Consider the following 23,692-nt stretch of genomic DNA (forward strand, 5'->3'; position numbering starts at 1 on the left):
CTCTCAATATAAATGAATGAAAATAGAATGGTTTTGATTAATAGTAAAAGAAACAATGCAGAACGGTGCACAATATTTTTTCCAATTATAAAATGATTGGGCTCAGTGCCCTTAGTGAAAGGAGATACTGTATGCAACTATGGAATATTAAACTGCAAATCAGTATAGACATCACAATTGTTCACTATATCTTCCATTCCCAAAAGTAAGAGTTCAGTATTCAATATGTGAAACCTACAGCAGCCTTTGCAAATAACTTTTTTAAAACAGAAAAGAATCTAAATCATTTCCCCAAAGCCATAAAAAAGTTATCCTGAGCGACTCATTTGCATCTTGTACATTGGAGTCTATTTGAGTTGGGCAGCTATATTAAATTTGAGTTATCATAATCATCAATGACATCAACATAACCACCTACCCAAGAACCTCAATTTCTTTTCTGGCCTTCCCACCTTAGTACTTTCTGTTCTGGCTAAATTGCTCATTCAAATCTAAAAATTATCTCACATTCCAAGGAAAGCAAAATTGCCATACCTATGAAGCTATCAGGAACCAAGCTTTATTTAGAGGAAACTGTTGGAGTCATTGGGTTATCTGGCCTGTTAGGCTGAGTCATCAGCTGCAGTAGGCCAAGGTATGCGGAAGTCAAAAGTGAAAAAACAAGTTTGTGCCGTGCGGTGCAAGGGAATGTTGTTTTGGTGTTTGTTAGTGCCGTGTGCAACAGCTGTATAGTAGCGTGTGCAAAACAAAGTTAGCACGTGTAATATGCTAATATGCTGTGTCATAACAAATGTGGTTGGTGTAAGGTGGTCACCAGGTGCCTATAAACCCGCCTTCTGATAACACAATAAAAGGGATGCTTCGTCTTTGTTCGAGGCTCCCATCCCGAGGAAACCACGTGTATGTGTCTGTTCTTCAACACCCATGGGAGACCGCTGGGCGCGTGAAAACCCACAAATGGTGACCCCGACGTGATTCAAATTTCTGAGCACGTCTCTGGGCACTGCAACTCAGGGCCGGTCGTCAGGATAGACGAAGCACCCTCCCAAAATATTACGTCTCTTGGTACCCTCTTACTCACTCAGCGGAAGAGCTCACTGCAACTCAGGGCCGGTCGTCAGAGCTAGACGAAGCACCCTCCCAAAACCGTGAGTATGGGGACAGAATTCTCTAAGCCTCAGGTTGCGCACCTCCCAGAACTTAGGGAATTGACCAAGTCATCAATAATTAAATTAGGAAAAACAATGGGAAAGATTTGCTGCTGATCCTCCTCTTAAAACATGTATATCAAAATTGCCTTGCATATCCCGAAGGAGGATCCCTAAAAATGTTTGTGTGGGTTAAATTAGGAAAGTATTTTCATGAATGACCAGGATGTGTAAAACTGTGACTGTTAACTGTTTCAAATCCAAAGGAAAAGGAATTTTAAAGTCTGCTAGAAATTCTGCTTAAAATAAGCCACAAAAAGGAAAAACCTCACTCTGTTTGTCTGGCCAACAAACAGAGTGAAGAAAAAGAATTGTGTTTGTTTGTTTGTATTCCTCCTTCTCTCTGTGTGTCTATCTACAAGAGCCTTTCGAAACTCAAGTCTGCTTGTGTGGGGAAATAACTTTTTAAAGTTACTTTTCGTATCCTATCACTTATTGGTGATGCTACTATGAAACTTTTCTGCAACAAATAAGCATTTTCTAATCTCTAAAATGATGTGGTCTATTTTAGAATAAATGTTCTCCTACCCTTGGCAAGTTGCACACCTTAAAATATTAGGCTTTTAAAATTATTTGGAGTTTTCAGCATTTTCAAACTGCCTGCAAGCTACCCCCCTTCCAATTCTATTCCTGCTCTTTGTTCTCCATACCTTTTGTCTGCCTCTCCTGGTAGAGTCCATCCAGAAAAGGGGGGGGAGACCTTGTTCTTGTATCTTTCAGCCCTGAAACCCTCTCCCAAGCCTTTGGAAGCAGAACACACAGACCCAGATGCTGCCTCCATCCATTTGAGCCATGGGATTGAGTTTGAATCCAGCCATCCACTAAAAAGCCACCATGCATCTTCCCAAGTCCTACCATTTCCCCAGATGCCTGTGAGAGCTGCAGAAGGAAGGTGGTGCCATGTGAAGCCTCAGAAGAGAAAATTAAGACTATGGGGGGAGGGTGGAAACTCATTGTAAACTTTTCTTTCTTGCCCCATTTGTATTGTAACAAGCCAGTTGAATGTATTTATGGAGAGATTGCATTTGGGAATATGTGGCAGAACAAGTATTGAACACCTTGGACTTCTATCTGGTGGGAGGGAAAGCTTTTCCAGAATGTTTGTATTGCCTGTTTTGTAGAAATAGCTGCATATGCACACACACACACCATTCACACCATTCAGAGTCTATCCCCTCCACCTACCTTTAGTAAAGTTCCCCCCAGGCTGATTTTTGCTCTATTGCACCAAAGCTTTGTGGGACCAACTTCCAACAGATTCCAAGGGGGAGGGAACTAGGCCCCTCAGGTGATTTGCAATTCATATGCCCTGACTAAGGAAGCAACAGGGAAAATCCCAAACTTCAGCCCTGAATATTTTGCACTGTGGAGCTCAGATTTGAATTCCTAGAACTCATTACGTGCAATTTAAAGAAAATTTAATAGACTGGCATATTGGACATTACAAACCTGGATGCACTGAATTAAGAGCTAAGGCAGGAAACAACCCTTGAAATTGGGCAGCCAGTGGTCATGTACTAAGGAAAACCATGGCTGTGAAGAATTTTGGGAGGTATGCAAACCTGACTGGAAGCTAAAGGTGACATCCAACATTTGAAAATGATTGGCACAGAATATTGGATACTATAAATTTCTTTTCCACCTAACAAAATTGGGAGCCACTAAAGGGATCTTTTTCTGCTGCCTCCATTAATGTCTTCTTTTTCTTTTTTTGCTTAACAGTTTAAAAGCTTGCCTACCAAGTCTCCCTGACCAGATCAATTTTAATGTCATATATTTACACACTTAAGGCACAAAGTGGGGATATTGATGGAAGTTAGCCCCCCCAGAAGGAAATATTAAAAAGGGCAGAAAAATATATTTTTCCTCAAAAGGATTTTTTAAAAACCAAACCTGGCCCCAAATCTATCTGCCCCAAACAAGAGCTAGGCCCATACAGATGCAAATGTAACACCATCAGAAAGTTGGAGCCAGAGCAATCAAGAAGACAAAAGAGAAGATCTGCATACCCCACCCAAACTCTAGGAGTCAGCCCCATCGCCTGGGAAGCAGGATATGATAATGCAATTTCCTGAAGAACCATCTTTCTGCAATAAACTGTAATCTTCAGGAACTGTCACCCACCAACAGGTCAATTTAGTAACTACACCTATCACTGCAGTTCAGCAACCCCTGCTAACCAAACCAGCCTTCACTTTGCCAAGCGACACTGAGGATGACTTCCTATAAAGCGCAACCTCCTTATTTTAAATAAAACAGAAAAGTAGGAGATGTTGGAGTCATTGGGTTATCTGGCCTGTTAGGCTGAGTCATCAGCTGCAGTAGGCCAAGGTATGCGGAAGTCAAAAGTGAAAAAACAAGTTTGTGCCGTGCGGTGCAAGGGAATGTTGTTTTGGTGTTTGTTAGTGCCGTGTGCAACAGCTGTATAGTAGCGTGTGCAAAACAAAGTTAGCACGTGTAATATGCTAATATGCTGTGTCATAACAAATGTGGTTGGTGTAAGGTGGTCACCAGGTGCCTATAAACCCGCCTTCTGATAACACAATAAAAGGGATGCTTCGTCTTTGTTCGAGGCTCCCATCCCGAGGAAACCACGTGTACGTGTCTGTTCTTCAACACCCATGGGAGACCGCTGGGCGCGAGAAAACCCACAGAAACTTTTTAAGGTGGAGAACAGCTCTTCCAAATGGCTTCTGATTAAAAATAATGTAAATAAACAAACATATGAAAATTAGTGGATTGATCTTGTAAAATTAAAGCAGTAAACTTTGCCTGTTTTCAACACTGATCAGACTAAAATATTTTGTTGGGTTTTTTTTTTTTTTTGAAACATTTCAATTGGTTTTTCTTCCATCTAGTTCCCAAACTCAGGTTATCAGTCACAAGTACAGTTGTACATCTGGGAACTCATATAAAGGACAGTAGATTGTTTTTACCTTTGCCATTCTATTACACAACCTCCCATTCTAGGCCTTAAAATTACACTTACTGAGAATAAAAGACAAACCTTTATACTGTACCATCTGAAGTCAAACAATGAAAAATGCACTGCTTATAGGATTACCTCATTCCTGGAAGGTAAAAAACAATTAGGAAAACTATATTATTGATTTGGTCTGGACAAATAAATAAATTAGCATATTTGCTAGCCATACTCTCTCTCATTCTCTTTCTTGGGTTCTCTTTTATATCCAATTGTGATGATGTAATGTAAAGACAAACCAAAAGAAGGCCAAGCTATAAGAAGCTGACCTATCAGAAATGGAACCAGATATCCTGGAGGAGGAAGTAGTATGGGCACTCAACTAATTGCCTAACCACAAAGCCTAGGAATTGATGGAATTCCATCAGACCTGCTGAGACCTGTGCCAACAAAAGCACTGGCAGCACTTTGTATATGGAAGTCTGGTTAGTGGCCCCCCAAAATGGAAAAGAAATACCAAAGAAAGGTATGAAAGGTATGAAAGACTGTTCCAAACCACAACCTTGATACCACAGGTAAATAAAATTATCTTGATAATCCAGCAACATTTGAATTTAACTATCAACAGAGAACTGCCTAATGTACAAGCAGGATTGGAAAGGAAGAGAAATGTTTGATCATATTGCTAATATAAGCTGGATGATGGAAAAAGCAAAGAAATATCAAAAAGACCTCTACATGTGCTTTCTTTAACAACACAAAAGCCTACGACTATGTTGACCATGACAAGCTCTAGAACTGCCTCAAAAAACTGGGAATATCACCACACAACATCCAGTTTATTCAGTCATTGTACTCTAATCAGGCAGTCACTGTAAGAACAGAATATGGATACACAAATTGGTTCAGAATTGGAAAAGGCACTTGGCAAGATTGCATCCTGTCACTATACTATTCAGCATGTACACAGAAATAGTTATAAAAAATGAACATTTGGAGGAATCTACCATTGGGCTTAAAATTGGTGGTAGGAATAGCAATGAACTCCAATATGCAGATGACACAACATTGCTTGTGGAAAACAAGGAGAATCTGGAGTGGCTAATCCTGAGACTCAGTTGAAAGTGAAAAATTTAGACTGCACCTTTACATCAAGAAAGGAATGGTAATGATAACTGAAGAGAACACACAGGTCAGAGTGCAAGTCAGCAATGAGACCTTTGAACCTATAAAGGAATTCATTCTTCCTGGGCTTTAAATTTGACCAAAGTGGTGACTGCAGATCAGAAGGATTAGAGCACTTGAGATCAGAAGGCATAGAGCACTTGGAAGAACTTCAATGTTTGGCATGAATAACATCTGAAAAGTAAAGACATCAGCCTCACAACCAAATGCAGATTAGTTAACACAATAATTTTCCAATTGCTACTTATGGCTATGAAACTTGGACTCTGAAAAAGGCAGATAGGAGAATGGTGGACACCTTTGAACTGTGATGCTGGAAGTGACTATTATGCAATCCATAGACTGTAAAATTAACAAAGAATTTCTAAACCAAACCACACCAAAAATACCATTTGAAATCAAGTTTGTCAAATAGAAGCTGTCAGAGTTTGGTCATGTCACAAGAGCTGACTCACTTAAAAAGTCAGTCATGATGGGAGCAATCAGCAAAGAAGGAGATGGGGCTGCCCTAGCACCTGCTGGCTGGAGACTATAAAGGATGACATCAAGATGACCATCGTGGATCTGAAGAAGGCAGTACGAGACAGAGGGGCATGGAGAGTGCTGATCAGTGGAGGGATTCAAAAATATGAACAACCAGTTCCCTGTGTGGATGCCGCTTCTTGAAGTCCATTTTGGGCCTGGGCAACAAAAAATTAGCTACTGGTTCTGCCAAAGTGGTGCAAACCGGCTGAATCCCACCACTAGTTCTGATCCATAGAGTGACCGAGGGTCAGATACAACTGAATGGCTGATGATGAACATAATGACTGACCAAAAATGAATAAATGACATTTGTGTTAGTACAGTGTTTCTCAACCTTGACAATTTTAAGGCATGTGGACTTCAACTCCCAGAATTCCACATGCCTTAAAATTGTCAAAGTTGAGAAACACTGTGTTAGTATATGGAATATACAATATAGAATAACATATAGGGGCCTTGGAAGTCTTCTAGTCTAACCCCCTAATCAGGCAGAAAATCCTATACCATTTCAGACAATGGTTGTTCAATCTCTTCTTAAAAACTTTCAGTGTTGGAGAATTCACAACTTCTGGAGGCAAGTTATTCTACTGATTAATTGTTCTAACTGTCAGAAAATTTCTCCTTAGTTCTAGGTTGTTTCTCTCCTTGATTAGTTTACATCCATTGATTCTTGCTCTGCCTTCAGGTGCTTTGGAGAATAGCTTGATTCCCTTTTCTTTGTGGCAGCCCCTGAGATATTGGAACACTGCTATCATGTCACCCCAATCCTTCTCTTCATTAAACTAGACATACCTAATTCCAGCAACCATTCTTATATGTTTTAGCCTCCAGTCCCTTAATCATCTTTGTTGCTGTTCTCTGTACTCTTTCTAGAGTCTCAACATGTTTTTTACATTATGGTGACCAAAGCTGGATGCAGTATTCTAAATGCGGCCTTACCAAGGCATTATAAAGTGGTATTAACACTTCACATGATCTTGATTCTATCCCTCTGTTAATGCAACTTAGAACTGGGTTGGCTTTTTTGACAGCTGCAGCACACTGCTGGCTCATATTTAAGTGATTGTCCACTACGATTCCAATATCCCTCTCACAGTTACTACTGTTGAGCGAGGTACCACCTATACTGTACCTGTGCATTTGGTTTTTCTTGCCTAAATGTAGAACCTTACTTTTTTCACCATTGAATTTCATTTTATTAGATAATGCCCAATGTTCAAGTCTGTCAAAATCCTTCTGTGTCTTGACCCTATCTTCTGGAGTATTGGCTATTCCTGCCAGCTTGGTGTCGTCCGTAAATTTGATGAGTTCCCCATTTATCCACTCATCCAAATCATTGACCAAGATGTTGAAGAATACTGAGCCTAAAACAGAGCCTTGGGGTACCTCCACTGCATACTTCCCTCCATGTAGATGCAGGTCCATTGCAGTTGGTGAGCCAGTTACAAATCCATCTGGTGGTGATGCTGTCTAATCCACATTTTTCTATCTTATCTAGTAGCAGGTTGTGTTCTACTTTATCAAATGCCTTACTGAAGTCCAAGTAAACAATATCTACAGCATTCCTCTAGTCCACTAATTTTGTCACCTTGTCAAAGAATGAAATAAGATTTGTCTAGCATGATCTGTTTCTGACAAACCCATGTTGGTTTTTGGCAATGACTTTGTTTGCCTCTAGGTGTTCATTGATTCATTGCTTGATTATCTTTTCCAGAATCTTCGCAGGTATTGATATCAGGTCTGTAGTTTCCTGGATCTATTTTTTTCCTTTTTTTGAAGATGGGAACTACATCAGCTCTTTTCCAGTTGCTCCAAAATATATATATTGGAGATAGTTGACACATTTGTGATTTTGAGTGCAGGTTTGATTTTTATGTAAGTATATATCTCACATATGAACTCAATATGTTCACTAGAGCTGTTAGAAAAAGTATTAATTATGCAAACAATATATATTTTTGGAGGAACATTAAAAACAATGGATCACAGCTGGAGTATCTGTCCATAAAACATCTATACATACAGTTGTTTGTCATCCCAAGATATCATTCTATTCATTCTTTACTTCCGCATCATCATAGACAGAATCAAGTTAAACATATGCTATGTGTTCTACCATACCCCTGTTATGAAACCCCAGAAGGGGAAGAACTCTATTATTGGTCAAGGAATCAAGCAGAGGCAGCAGATGTTGATAAGCTTCTGAATACAGGGATCAAAAGGGATGTCCTATTCAGAAAACAGTGAAACATTGGAGATGTCCTCATTGATCCACAGAAGCAATTCTGAAATCCCAGGAATAAAGACACTACAGCAAAAAAAAAAAAAAAAAAAAAAAATGGACAAAAATACATACTTGGTTAGAAAAGATGTTAGGGAAACACATAGACTTTAAACCTGAACTCTTTTAATTAGGTATAATTTCAGAAAAACTTGATAAACAAAGTGTATATTTAACATTACTTATATTAACTGCAGTGAGGACTGTATTAGCACAGCACTGAAAAAATGAAAAAAATACCATTGGAGGAAGAGATAATTAAGAAAATACTGGACTGTGCGGAAATGGATAGACTTACACTGAGAATCAAAGAAAAAGAAGATAAAGAATATTATCAAACATGGAACCTATTTTATCAATGGTTGGAAAAATGGGGCAGAGACTAAGAACATAGTTGGTATTACTAAACATAATAAATTAACCCAGACAACACTCTGTTCATTAAGCACTAAGGAATTGTAATAACAGAAAATTAATAAAATATTATATATATAAAAGACACTACAGTTTGAACAAATGGTTAGAGTTTGAAGTACAATGCTGATATGCCACATGGTGGAGGAGAAATCAGCCATTTTGACAAGAGAGAGAAAAGAAGGGCAATAATCTCTGCCTATACAGATGGTCAGTTAGAAGCTATCTATTATTGGAACAGCACTTTTTTATTTTGGAAAGTTTCCTTTTGTACTCGTAGAGTTATTTTTTCATAAAACAGAGTTTGCTCCACTAAATTCACTAGCTGGAAAAAAACACAACATTCTTCAACAGATCATGTTGGATTTAAGCTTTCCTCTTGACGTATGATGTTTCTTTAACTGAAATTGCTGAACCTGTTGTAAAGGAAATATTTTATGCAATGCATTCTTAAAGTATGCCATTTATACTCATAAGATGTAGTGGTTCACTCCCTCTGGACTAGATACTTTTAAAAGAGATTTAGAGAAATTCATGGAATATTAACCTATAACAACAGTCGCTATTCTTAATGGCTACATTTTATCTCCAATATTAATTAAAATATGTTTTGAATACAGTTAGAGAATTTTCATTTAGTGAAATGGTCTTCCACTTTTTGCCTAAAGGTATAGAAAATTTGTGGTACAGTCATGACAACAAAGTCATATCAATTTTACAAATCTTTTAAAGGGCTTTATTGGTCTTCTATATAACCCCCTTTAAACACTATTTTTGGAGGTTAGTGATTAAGTGCAAAATATGTATAATTTCATCAATTGTATCATTTTTGGAAACATTTATATTTTCTAGAAAGTTTGTATATTAAATAATTTGATCAATATTAATATGATTAAACTCAGGGACCTGTTCTTAGTCTGAGCTCTCATCACATTTAAAAATGTGTTGCTTTCTGTGTCTCTCTTATATACAAATACTGATCTCATTGTATGGTATTCTTTATTCCCAGATCAACTCACTAGCATCTTCCATTTCATTAACTCATTCCATTAACCTCTCTTAAATTTCTCCTCGCTATGTCGATATAACTCCACCTTTGTTATCTCTTCATACTCACTTTTCCCATTAATAAGAATCATGTTTGTTTCTCCAACTCTTACATGTCCTTCTAATTTGAAAATTAAAGAATTGGACATGAACATGACTGTTTTAAAAATGATAGCTTAGGTATGTAAAATTCTGTTCTCAATTTCCACTTTTGTCTCCTTTCATTTCTGATTCAGTTAATTGAGTCTACTCTGACTGGCTCTGGTTCTTTAAGGTCAGAGTCTTTCATATCATGTCCTTCCAGTGAAACTTTCTTATTAAAGCCTATCAGAAGAGAAAGAGATGCAAACTACAGCAACACAATCCTTACCCAACTGCAAAGGTGATGAGACTCAGTTACACATTAGAGAGTCCATCCACCATTTCTCTACCCCAACTTATCCCATTCAACATGTTCAAGATTTTTCAAACCAGGAAGGCTATCAAATCTTCTATTGTCTTCAGAGCTCTCCAGAACAATTCAATCAAAAGCCTCAAACTGATTTGAACTTTTGACTGGAAGATCTGATAGGAAGATTTAGTCTGAATGGACGATCAAATCTCCTTTGAATCAAATCCCACATATGAAACTTTGCATACTCTATCCACAAGAGGTTCTTTGCATTCATAAAATGCTATTCCTGTTTTTTACACTATTTGTTATTAAAACTAAATGACTTGAATTTGTGACAATAACTTTAATTGAAACTCATCAACATTTATCATAACCTGATTATCATAATCAGTGAGGTTCCTGACTCTACACTTAGTATCAGCCTTGTGAATTCTTTTGAATTCTTGCTTCCTCACTCATAATATTGTAATCAATATTATAAGTGAGGAAGCAAGGATTCAAAAGAATGTTGATCAATGTAGGTGATCAACCATGAATCTATGGAGGATAAATGCTGTCTGGAACAGTCTAACTAGCAGTGTCCCTCTTTTTCCAGAAAAAAAAATCCAGTGGACATAGATTTTTCAAATTTTATAGGATGGATAAAAGGGATATCTGTCTTTTGGTAAGTTTTATGAAAAACATATTCAAGATGCTGAGTTCTTTAAAAATGAGAGGATTTTTCTCATGAGGGCTTTAAGTAATTAGCTTTTATGGTTGTGAAAGAAAGAAAGAAAGAAAGAAAGAAAGAAAGAAAGAAAGAAAGAAGGAAAGGAAGGAAGGAAGGAAGGAAGGAAGGAAGGAAGGAAGGAAGGAAGGAAGGAAGGAAGGAAGGAAGGAAAAGAAAGAAAGGAAGGAAATTACTATTCTTCAAAGAGCTCAATAACTCTGTCAATATACTAGGCCTATTTAAAAGTCAAAATGGGAAAGTGGGAGGAAGAAAAGATAGGGAGGGAGGAAGTGAGATGGAAAATGCAACCTCTCAGATACCCTATCAATATGAAAACTAAGTGCAAATTCCTTCCACTCTTGCATATGGTGAACACTTATTTGGATTTCAGAATAAAAATCATTTTAAAAAAAATCTGGATCACAAATTTATTCCCCAAAGCAAATGAAATAGATTAATTTCATCTGATCATTATTGGTAAGGGAGGAAAAAAAGGGAGAGCTTAGTTCCATTTTTTTACATATTGAAGAATGATATTAACATCAAAATGTATTGTAAATTTCAGTCAAGCAGTATTGACATTAAGCAGGAACTTTAATATAATATATTGTGACAAAAAAGACAGCAGCCCATGCATTCCCCAGCTACAAAATAATAATAAATCAAAAATAATAAGCTTGATTATCATATTATTGCACCTCTACAGACAGCTCATCTGATTTTGAAAGTAAACCATAGGAAACTAATATGTTGTCTGTCTATTTCCTTTCAGCAACAGGAGGACAAACAAGCATTACAAAGTATTAAGAAATTTTGCATCAAGTACTGTGATGTCTGGAAAAGCATGTTCTTAAGGGTTAGGTACTACATAATTTATTTTGTGGTGCCTGGAATATCATTTCTGTTGTGACTGCTATTATTTTGTGATAATTAAGGCTCAGGCAAAGCTTATTTTTAAATGTCTGCTTCCTTAATTATGCCAAAGCATAATCCAATTAGCACATTATTCACAGAATATATTATACACATCCTGATATGTTTTCCAGCTTGAAATCTAAATATAAGATCCTAAACAGAAATGGATGCTCCATAAATCCAGATATGGATATTCAATTTTCTTATATATAATAACTGAAATTATATCCCTCCTCAAGTAATTTAACATTACCTGATCTTAAAACTTCAACACTGAAAGGAGGGAAAGGATTTGTCCTTATTCTTAAAATGAATGGTTTTTTTTTCACCATTTATGTGAGTTATAAAATTGAATGAAAATTCAAACAGATCTTAATAAATTTCCCACTTACGGGAAGCAATAGAAGCTGACAGGCAGTGTTATGTCCCGAGCCTTGCAAACGGGCTCGGGGCGTTTGCAGGCAGTCCGGGGCAGGTGCAAGCTGCCCGGGACCAGACAGGCTGTCGCCAGCGCCTGTGCGCATGCACGGGTGCTGGCATGGGAAAAGTAACACATTGACCCGGGAATTGCCTATATAAGAAGCTGGGAGCTTTTGGGCGTTGCTGAAGCCTTCACCTGTAAGCTGAACACAGAATAAAAGAAAACCTGAGAACTACAACTGCTTCTCGTGTCTGCTTTTCGCCAAGGACTCAACACTGGCAACGAGGATGGGATGCCTTACATCATCTGGAAAGGAAGAGGTGTAAGCTTACCCAAGTGAGTCCTGAGCGGCGGAACGGAGTTGATTCGGCAGCTACCTGCCAATCCAGTGCGCATTCGGGGATAGGCTGGCTGATAGACCCGTCTCCAGAAGATGGCAAAGGTTGGAAGGCTTTCGGAGTTCGACGTCTCACATCCAGAGCGATGGGACTCCTACGTAGCTAGGGTGGAAAACTGCCTCAAGGTGAACCAAGTGAGGGAAGATAGCTTGAAGGCTGCCACCCTGCTTTGTGTCTGCGGCCAAGACGCCTTCGAAATCGCAGAGAACCTTGCAGCACCTGTTCCATTAGAGTCTGTCAGCTACGCAGATCTAAAGAAGCTATTGAAGGAGCACTTCCAGCCCAAGATGTCCGTCATCACATGGCGCCACACCTTCGAGCAGAGGGATCAACGATCCGGAGAGTCAGCCAAAGAGTACATCGCCACATTGAGGAAGGCCGCCAAGCACTGCGATTTCAAGGACCTCGAAGAATGACTGAGGGACCGATTCGGGTGCAGCTTAAGGCATCGAGATTTACAACAGAGGCTTTTCGCCAAAGAAGACTTGTCCTTCCAAGATGCCTTAAGAGAGGTCACCGCAGAAGAAGCAGCAGGCGGCGCCGTCAAGAACATGCGGCCGATCAGGAACAGTCCAGATGTTGCATCCGTGCACCAAGAGGACGTCCAAGGGAACTCTGAGGAGGATCCGGACGAGGAAGTCGACCGCCTCCTCCCCGCGAAGGAAGGGAATCAGAAAGGAAGCTCTTCAGCTCCCCTCAAGTGCATCGGCTGTGGAGGTCGCCACAGGAGAACCGACTGCAAGTTCCGCTCCGCTATCTGCCGGGCGTGCGGAAAACAAGGACATATTGCAGCTGTGTGTCTGGCCGACGAAAGGTACAACCTCAGGAAGAACTGCGCCTGAAAGGTACCAGGGTCCCCAGCCAGAACAGGGTAGGTTTTTGCGCTTCGCGAAGGAGCATCTTCAGGACAGGCACACACAAGCCCATCAAGAAAAAGCTGTCACTCAAGGTGAAGCTAAAAGTGGTTCCATTAACTATGGAACTAGACACGGGGTCTGCTCTTTCAATCATATCCTTGCATACATTTAGGAAGATTTGTTCCGGCAGTGGAACTCAGGCTAAATTAAGGCCTTCTGACATTGTGTTAACAGACTTTCAAAATTCGAGAGTGTGTGTTAAGGGGGAGGCCACCCTGAACGTACAGTATAAGAATTTTGAAGGTCCACTAGACCTATTAGTATTAGGGGGTGAACGAACGAGTATCATAGGACTTGATTGGTTTGAAGCCTTGGGGATACACGTCACGGGGCTCAACAGCTTACAAACACTCGACCTACAGGAAGTCTGCAAAGAATTTGCAGATGTCTTCAGCCCCCAGCTGGGCACATTCAAGGGACCCCCTGTGTCCTTAAAACTAGACCCCACTGTCACTCCCATTAGAATTAAAGCAAGAAGGGTCCCTTTTGCTTTAAAGAGTAAAATTGACACTGAGTTAGACAAACTGATCCAACAGGGAATTCTAGAACCTGTTGATTCCAGCCCTTGGGAGACCCCCATTGTCACACCTCTAAAGGCAAATGGGGACATTCGCATTTGTGCTGACTACAAATGCACTCTTAATAAGGCATTGCAGCAACATGCCTATCCTGTTCCTGTGGTCAGTCATATTCTGGCCTCCCTCAAGGGGGGGGCGCGTTTTTGCAAAGCTTGACCTAGCTCAAGCGTATCAACAGCTGCCTGTTGATGATGCTGCTATAGCTCAGACTATTGTGACCCACAGGGGAGCCTTTAAGGTAAAAAGGCTACAGTTTGGAGTGAATGTCGCTCCTGGGATTTTCCAAAGCGTAATGGAAAACACACTACGGGGCATACCGGGGGTTTGCCCCTACTTTGATGATGTCTTAATTGCAGGAGACTCCACACACATTCTAGCTGAAAGGCTAAGGGCTGTTCTGTTAAGGTTCAGGAAAACAGGCCTCAAGCTCAAAAAAGACAAATGCAAAATTGGGGTGCCTTCTACTGAATTTCTGGGGTTCAAAATTGATGCTGCTGGGATTCACCCTGCTGAATCCAAACTAACTGCCATTTTAGAAGCACCTAGGCCAAAGTCTAAGGCCGAACTTCAGGCCTTTCTGGGCCTCCTGAATTTCTACAATTCCTTTCTTCCACATAAAGCTAGTGTAGCTGAGCCTCTTCACAGGCTATTAGACAAACAAGCAGTGTGGCAGTGGTCACAAACACATGAGGCTAGCTTCAATGAGGTCAAGGCCTTACTCACTTCTAACAGTGTACTTGCACACTTCAATGAGTCCCTTCCGGTGTGCATCGCTTGTGATGCTTCCCCTTACGGGGTAGGAGCCGTCCTGAGCCACCTCAGGTCTGATGGAACTCAGGTTCCTGTTGCATATTACTCCAGAACACTGTCTTCTGCTGAGCGCAACTACGCTCAGATAGACAGGGAGGCTCTGGCTGTTGTTGCTGGAATTAAAAAATTCCATGATTTTTTGTATGGCAGGCATTTCACGGTCTTCACTGACCATAAGCCTCTGCTGGGACTGTTTACCACACGTAAGCAAACTCCCCAAATCATTTCCCCTAGAATGCTTATGTGGGCTATTTTTCTGTCTGCATATGATTTTTCCTTACTCCACAAGCCTGGGAAAGAAATGGGCCATGCTGATGGCCTCAGTAGATTGCCCCTGCCAGTAGTAGAAGCTGACCCTGCGCCAGCTGTCAACATTCTATCCATCCAAGCCTTGCCTGAGTCCCCTCTGAATACCAGGGATATTGCCGCTGAAACAGGCACAGATCACACACTTTCACGTGTCCTTTCTTGGGTTTTGTCTGGATGGCCTGAGCACTGCCCTAGTCCTGTGTTTCAGAGTTTCTGGTCTAAAAGGAACAAGTTGTCCACTTCTCAGGGTTGTCTGCTTTGGGGAAACAGAGTTGTCATTCCCACCTCAATGAGGACTAGGATCTTAGAGTCCCTCCACGAGGGTCATCCTGGCATTGTTCACATGAAGGCCCTTGCGCACAGCCACTTGTGGTGGCCTGGTTTAGATAAGGTGCATGCATGCCACCTGTGCCAGCGCTCTCGCCCAGAGATGCCCCAAGCTCCTGTGCATAGATGGGAGGATACACAGTCCCCATAGTCTAGGGTGCACATTGACTACGCTGGGCCCTTTCAGGGCCAGTTCTTCTTGGTCCTCATTGACAGTCATTCAAAATGGCTTGAGGTTGTACCTGTCTCATCCACCACCACTGCAAAGACTATCCAGGTACTGAGGGGGATTTTTGCTGCACACGGGCTCCCAGATGTCATCGTGTCTGACAACGGCCCTCAATTTACTTCCTCCGAATTCCAAGCTTTCTTACAGGCTAACATGATTCGTCATGCCACGTCTGCACCCTTCCACCCGTCCACCAACGGTATGGCTGAATGCATGGTCCGCATCACAAAGGACGCCTTGAAAAGACTCACCTATGGGGACTGGCATCACAGGTTGGCTGACTTTCTCCTTTCTTACCGCACCACACCGTCCACTTCTACAGGGAGAAGCCCAGCTGAACTTCGCTGGGGGTGCAAACTTACTATGAAGCTTGACCGGTTGCATCCGGACAGACTGCCTTCATCTACCTCACATCCTAGGGCACCTAGACAACTACTTGTGGGTGCCCCGGTTTGGACTCACAATTACGGGCCTTGTCATACATGGGTCCCCGCTTCTATTTCCAGGGTCACAGGTCCTCTATCCTACGAGGTAGCCCTGGACAACGGTCGTGTCCTGCGCCGGCACATCGACCAACTCCGCCCTAGGCAGGATCTTCCAGCTGAGACTCCTGGGTCTTTTCCAGGGGGGGAGGGGGACCCTTTGGAGCAAAGGGAAGGGCACGAGCTGCTGCCCACCTCCAATGATGGAGCCACAAATGGCCCATTCCAAGATTCCGCGAGTGCCCCAAACAGGAATTCATGGGGCTTACCCAATCATCAGGCATTCACGCCTACTCCAGCCAGGGAGTCACCCCGGGGGCATAATCACTATCCATCTACACCACACAGCACTCCAGTCAGGGAGGATACCTGGGAGCGTCCCAATAAAGCATACCCCACAAGAGAGCTGGCACATAATCCCCAGAGTTGGCCTGACCTTACCCCAAGTCCTACAGGGGGTCAAACATACAGGGAGGTGGTCGAGGAACCAAGTCCCGACCGTAACACCTCTGGCCCGAATCAGGGAGCAACTGAGTTTTGGGAAGGCACAGAAACTCACACAAGCCCGGACACAGAACGTGGCTTAGGGGATGGACAGCCTCCTGACAGGTCTTGGACGGACCTAGGAGGTTCTACAGAGACACCCAGCAGTGGCTATCACTTCAAGGGGCCCGAGGGCCTACAGCTAGGCGGGTCAACCAGGTCACAAAGTGACAGAAGCCCTGGCCTGACGAGCCCGGTGGGCAAGCAAGCAGGCCAGGCATTGGGGCACAGTCCTTGGAAGGCACCAAGGCATGATAAGGAGAACAGGCTCACGTCTCCCCTCAGTCAGGGAACACCTGTCAGAAACCCAGAGCTGAGAAGGTCACAGAGAGCAAGGAAATCTCCTAAGTACTTAGAGGATTACATAACATTGCTGGCTAAACAAAAGCCAGTAAACAGTAGGAGAACTGGGGAATAGAACACTGCATCAAGAAACAATTGTATGCTGGTAGTAGTCTTAGCCCGGGGGAAAGGGGTGTTATGTCCCGAGCCTTGCAAACGGGCTCGGGGCGTTTGCAGGCAGTCCCGGGCAGGTGCAAGCTGCCCGGGACCAGACAGGCTGTCACCAGCGCCTATGCGCATGCGCGGGTGCTAGCGCGGGAAAAGTAACACATTGACCCGGGAATTGCCTATATAAGAAGCTGGGAGCTTTGGGGCGTTGCTGAAGCCTTCACCTGTAAGCTGAACACAGAATAAAAGAAAACCTGAGAACTACATCTGCTTCTCGTGTCTGCTTTTCGCCAAGGACTCAACAGGCAGAGCATGTTTTTAACCTCTAAAATGGGTTATTGCAGATATACAGAGCCATGGTGGTACAGTGTTTACTGTAGGATGCAGTATTGCAGGCTAACTCTGCCCACTGCCAGGAGTTCAATCCTGACCAGCTCAAGGTTGACTCAGCCTTCTATCCTTCTAAGGCTGATAAAATGAGGATTCAATTGTTGAGGGCAAGACAGGTGGTCCTCAACCTACAATAGTTTGTTTAGTGACTATTCGAAGTTCCAACGGCACTGAAAAAAAGTGACTTATGATCATTTTTCACATTTACGACCATTGCAGCTTCCCCTGGTCACATGATTTATATTCGGATGTGTGACAAGTGGTTCATATTTATGATGGTTACAATGTCCTGGGATCAAGTGATCAACTTTTGCAATCTTCTGACAAGCAGAATCAATGGGGAAGCCAGATTCACTTAACAACTGTGTTACTAATTTAACAACTGAAGTGATTCACGTAACAAATGTTAAGAAAGGTCATAAAATTGGCCAAATTCATTTAACACGTTTCTCACTTAGTAACATAAATTTTGGGCTCAATTGTGGCTGTAAGTCGAGAACTATCTGTATGCTTACTCTGTAAACCACTTAGACCAGGGGTATCAAACTGCCAGCCCATGGGCCGGACGCATCATTGGAAAACCACTCCCACCCCATTGCTGGCAATGGCAAAAAAGCTCCGATATATTGTGCAATGTCACGTGACATTGTGAGTTTGACATGTCTGACTATAAAGCACTATGAAGCTGTATATAAGTTTAAATGCGATTGCTGTTGCTATTTTTCTTATCTTTGTTAAAGATGGCAGATACAATGCATTGAAGGAACAGAAGAATGAGTCTCCTGACAAAGTAAAACAAGCACACAAAATGAATGGTAATCAGGCAAGAAATGAAATAACTTGGAATTTTGAAGAAAAACAAATGAAACTCAAAATGGATTCTAGCAAATGAATAATAAAATGTAGAAAGAGATTAATTAGAGAAACCTCTTGACTAATACAATCAATTATTCTTTTCTATCTATAATTATTGTCTTCCTGGCATTCTAAAATAAAACTAGAGCTTTGTTGCTGAGTAGGCAGCAACAGTGATTTAGCCCACATCAGCTATTTGTGCTTATTGCAAGTGCAGCAGATCCACTGCTTCAGTAGAAAGCATCATAGAAAGCATAACATCGTGGTCAAACCAGAAACAGAGAGAACTCAGGCAAAAAATTACAAATATTTCATATTAGTATTTGGTCTGACCCAATACCGACTATGTTCACCTTAGGTAGTTATGTGCTGGCACAGCAAGTCTTATGAATTGCTTTGTTGATTCATCAGTTAGTCCCTCTATATTTCACACAGCTTATTTCCAGGTGTCTGCACTGGATTGTCTTGTAAAGGAATAAAAAAAGATGTGGTCTAACAATATTTTGCATTATTCCGACTGAATTCAAAAACAATCCTCCTGAAATAAAGCATTTAGTAGTACAACTTAAACTTTTCATACTTCTTTTGAGAGAATTTTAACTTGCAAGGAACCTATTATATTTGCTGTCTTATGCAATCTGTAGCTTTATCAAGCTTGAGGAAGTGCAAACACAATTCAGTCTCACTAGCACCGACTAGGGTTTTGTTATTCCATGTTTATGAGTATGAACATATTTATGAAGATTTATAAAGGTTTATGCTTCAAAAAACCCCGCTTCAGTTGAAGAAGGGAGCTGGAATAAGTGATGAGAGCTTACATTAGCCCTATGCAGATTTAGTTGCCCCTTTCACAATGTTCATTACTGACTGCACCTAGATTTTCAGAAAATAAGTCTGTTTGTATGAATGCAGAAAATGAATCTTCAGTGGCATGTTGCACTTCATGGTCCTGTATGCTATAAGAAGTTTGTCAATCAGATAAATGTAGGTTGGTGCTGTGTAGTTGCCAAGAACATTCTCAATGACATTCTTGAACATTTTCCAAGGGATTTTCCTTTGACCCATTAACAGATCGTCAAACCTTCAAACTGTAGAGGAATGTAACTGTAATGTGTTGGTTTGAAATTGAGGAAATGTAAAAACACATATTCAAAATTAAATAGGAAGTTACAAGATTTGTCAACAAGAAGATAAGCAGAAGAAACCACAAGTAGGGACAAAAGGACACATAGAGCTTAATTAAGCAAGGCATAACTCTATAGGAGCAAAATGACATGTATGCTCAAACAAGACACAACTCCACAGGCAAGACACATAGACTAAAAACAAGGTAGAATTCCAAAAAAGGTAATAGCTTTGTGAAATTTTATTTCCCCATTTCCAGAAATCAATTGTATAAAAGATTGTGCCATGCTGTTGTTCAAGTCGGAGCTCCCTTAGCTGCTAGTCCCCTTTTGCTGAAGTTTCAATAAAATTTGATGATAAACTGCACCTCATGTCTGGATGTCTTTATTGGCTTCAGCACCAGGCAGAACCCAATTTAGGGACAATACCTTGTATGTGGTATTTTTGTTGTGGACCAGCTATAGTAACGACTTTTTGCAATGTCAGTTTAAAGAAGTGCACTGCACAATGAATAGCTGTGTATAAGAAACATATTGCGTATGGTCATGAAAGCTGCAAAGACATCTACAGGTTTCAAACAGTTCCATATTTTAAAGGATTTTTCTCCTTCCCTTAATAGACTCTGAATAGATATTAACTATACGAGGCCTAATAAACAGATTTCCTATCTTCATAAGCTTGTTTACAACAGATGTTTTCATTTGGAAACCAAGCTAAATCAGTGCTATAACTGGAAGATGATCAGTATTCATTCAACACTTTTGAAAGAGATGCCCAGTTATCTGTCTGAAAAAAAAAATGCTGAATATTTTAATTCAAAAGCCCATAAGATTCCTGCTTACTTGCATTTTTACTATATTCTGTTTATTTACCCTCTGATCTCCAGAAGCCTGAAAGAAACAATTGGAAGAATTCCTTTGGGAGGAATATTACAAGTCTAGAAACCAGGACAACAAGGCCTAAAGTAGAAGCTTTCCAATAGTGATGCACATGAATTGCAAGAGACATGAATAAAGCTACATTTGCATATTTTCAAATCTTTAAGACTTCCAGCAATTTTAAAGATTTAATGGACAATCAATATACAACATTTAGAGGGAAAGCTCATAAATTGAATCTGATTTAACTTGAATTAAATCTCCCCCACTTCAAAAGTATACATTTTTAAACAAAAGTGACCTGCTCAACCCGATACTTAATTTCCATATTATGTAAACTACTTAATAAGCTGTATACATTCATTAGCATGTACAGTGTTACTGATGGACAGGTAGTGAGAAATGCAAATTTATCTTGGAGCTATTCTTTGTAAAAAAAATGTTTCTTTAGTTTCTCAAATGGTTTCATTAAAGTTTTGGTTATCCCTGTTATAAATAGTTCTAGATCATTATGGATATATCATTTCTTCCAATAAAATATGTTTCTAATTCTATGTTCAGGTAGTCATTGATTTATGAACACAAAATTTCCTTTGCTAAATAGCATAGTTGTTAAATGAATTTTGCCCCATTTTATAGCCTGCCAACCATCCAAATTTTGATCATGTGACCATGGAGATGCTGCAACAGTCATAAGTGTAAAAAATGATCATAACTCACCTTTTTCAGTGCCATTGTAACTTTGAATGGTCACTAAATAATGTTTGAAAATTGATGACAATCTGTATAGCAAGGAACCTTACTAAACCGTACTGAACTTAATTGGATTTACTCCTGGATAAGCTGCAGGAGTTATTACCTTTGATATCATAATAAAATAGTAATTGTTATTTTGATGTTATTTTGATCCAGGTAATCATTATAAGAGAGCCAGTTTGATGTAGTGATTAAGGTATCAGGCTAGAAACTAGGTGACCATGAGTTCTAGTCCCACTATAGGCACAAAACCAGCTGGGTGATCTTGGACCAGTTAGTAGAAAGGAGGTCATGACAAATCACTTCTGAAAACCCTTGCCAAACAAACTCCACAGGGATTTGTCCAGGCAGTCTCAGAGAATTGGACATGATTCAGTAGATGGGGAAAAATGATGATGTAAAAAAGATGTTGAGACTCTAGAAAGAGTACAGAGAAGAGCAACAAAGATGATTAGGGGACTGGAGGCTAAAACATACAAGGAACGGTCACTGGAATTGGGTATGTCTAGTTTAATGAAGAGAAGGACGAGGGGGGACATGATAGCAGTGATCCAATATCTCAGGGTCTGCCACAAAGAAGAGGGAGTCAAGCTATTTTCCAAAGCGCCTGAGGGCAGGACAAAAAGCAATGGATGGAAATTAATCAAGGAGAGAAGCAACCTAGAACTAAGGAGAAACTTCCTGACAGAACAATTAACCAGTGGAACATCCTGCCTCCAGAAGTGGTGAATGCTCCAACACTGGAAGTTTTTAAGAAGAGACTGGACAGCCATTTGTCTGAAATGGTATAGGGTTTCCTGCCTGAGCAGGAGGTTGGACTTGATGACCTCCAAGGTCCCTTTCAACATTATTATTATTATTATTATTATTATTATTATTATTAATAATAATAATAATTAGATGTCCATGCCACTCATCTCACTGTCAAGCTCCTTGAGTGGCTTACAGCAGGGGTCCCCAACCCCTGGTCTGTGGACTGGTACCAGGCTGTGGGATGCCAGCAATTGGTCTGCACAAACAAGGAAAGCCCCATCCACAAGATGTAGGCAGCTCACAAAACCACGCACCCTCCAGTCTATGGAAAAACCTCTCTCCATATAACTGGTCCCTGGTGCCCAAAAGACTGGAGACCTCTGGCTTACAGCATCATTAAAAAAAGAAACATAAAACATCAAAATGTTAAAACATTAAATGTTAACAAAAAAATTTCGGTAAGCTAGGAACCAATATGCAAATGAGATAGAAGTGGGATCTCCTTGTTCCACTAATGACCTACAACCTAGAACTGCTCCCATTGAGGCTCCAAACCAATTGGCAGAGCCAGCTTTTAAAGGCAAGAGGATGAAGGCGGAACTCACCTCGAGCAGCACAATAATTATTGAGATCAGAATCGTAAAGCAAAAGACGGAGAGCAAATGCATATAATCAGACCTCAGTTTGGGACCCCTCAGTGCAAGCTTTGCATTCAGCACACTAACTTCTGCTGTGATTTATGTCATTTTCATAATGAGTCATTATGCAAATGACATAATTAGCAACATTTACATCACCACAATGATGTGTTATTTGACTTACCAAGCTTTGAGAAATAATAGTCATCCCTTCCACTCAATTAAAATAAGGCTTCACTATCTAATTTATGATTCCATTTATTCAAACATTGTGCTTTTCCATATCTGGTTTCTTCCAGGTGTTTGAAGCATAACTTATAACCCCTTGCCATTAACTATCTACCCGAGACTGATGGGAATTGAGGTCCAGAATATCTGGGAGGATCAAATTGTCATCCATTTTCTTTTCTTTTTAAAAAAATATAATTTGTACTGGAGATTTTTACATGAATAAATGATAAAATGAAAAATAAACTTTTAAAAAATGAATCTATTATTTATTTATTAATAAAATGTATATAGCTGCCCATGTCATGACAAGTGACTCTGTGCAGTGGGCAATAGTTAATAAAAAATATTTTTTTTAACTCTGCTAGTCATTTCCGACTATAGTGGGTGGTAGTTATTTTTGTTTCAAGACCATTGAGCCAGTGCTGTCTGAAGACATATCCATGGTCATGTGCCCAACATGATGTCACAGAATGCTGTTATCTTCCCACAGGAGTGGTACCTATTTATCTACTTGCATCTGCATGCTTTTGAATTGCTAGGTTGGTAGGAGCTAGAGCGAGGACGGGAGCTCACCCCATTACATGGCACTAGGGTTTTGAACCTCGGCTGCGAGCTTTCCAGATGACAAACCCAGTATCTTAACCTCTGCCCTCATACTGTATCTAAAAACAAATATTAAGAATAGAAAACTCAGCATTAAAAATGAAGATGATTAAAGCTTTAAGTATATACAAACCTCAAGCAGGGAGCAAATAAATGTATCCACCTCAAAAAGGAGCCCTGGTTGCCTAGTAGTTAGAACACAATATTGCAGGCTAACTCTGCCCGCAGTCTGGAGTTTGATCCTTATGGAGCTTGAGGATGACTTCCATCCTTCTGAGGTCAGTAAAATGAAGACCCAGATTATTGGGGCAATTTGTAAACCACTCAGAGAATGCTGTAAAACCAGTATGGAGTGGTATATGTCTTATTAGTATTGCTAATAGTGGAGCCATTTAAAT

The sequence above is a fragment of the Crotalus tigris genome, unplaced genomic scaffold (genome assembly GCF_016545835.1).
Source record: "Crotalus tigris isolate CLP2741 ecotype Arizona unplaced genomic scaffold, ASM1654583v1 scf7180000017551.9496454, whole genome shotgun sequence".
NCBI classification, from domain to species: Eukaryota; Metazoa; Chordata; class Lepidosauria; order Squamata; family Viperidae; genus Crotalus; species Crotalus tigris.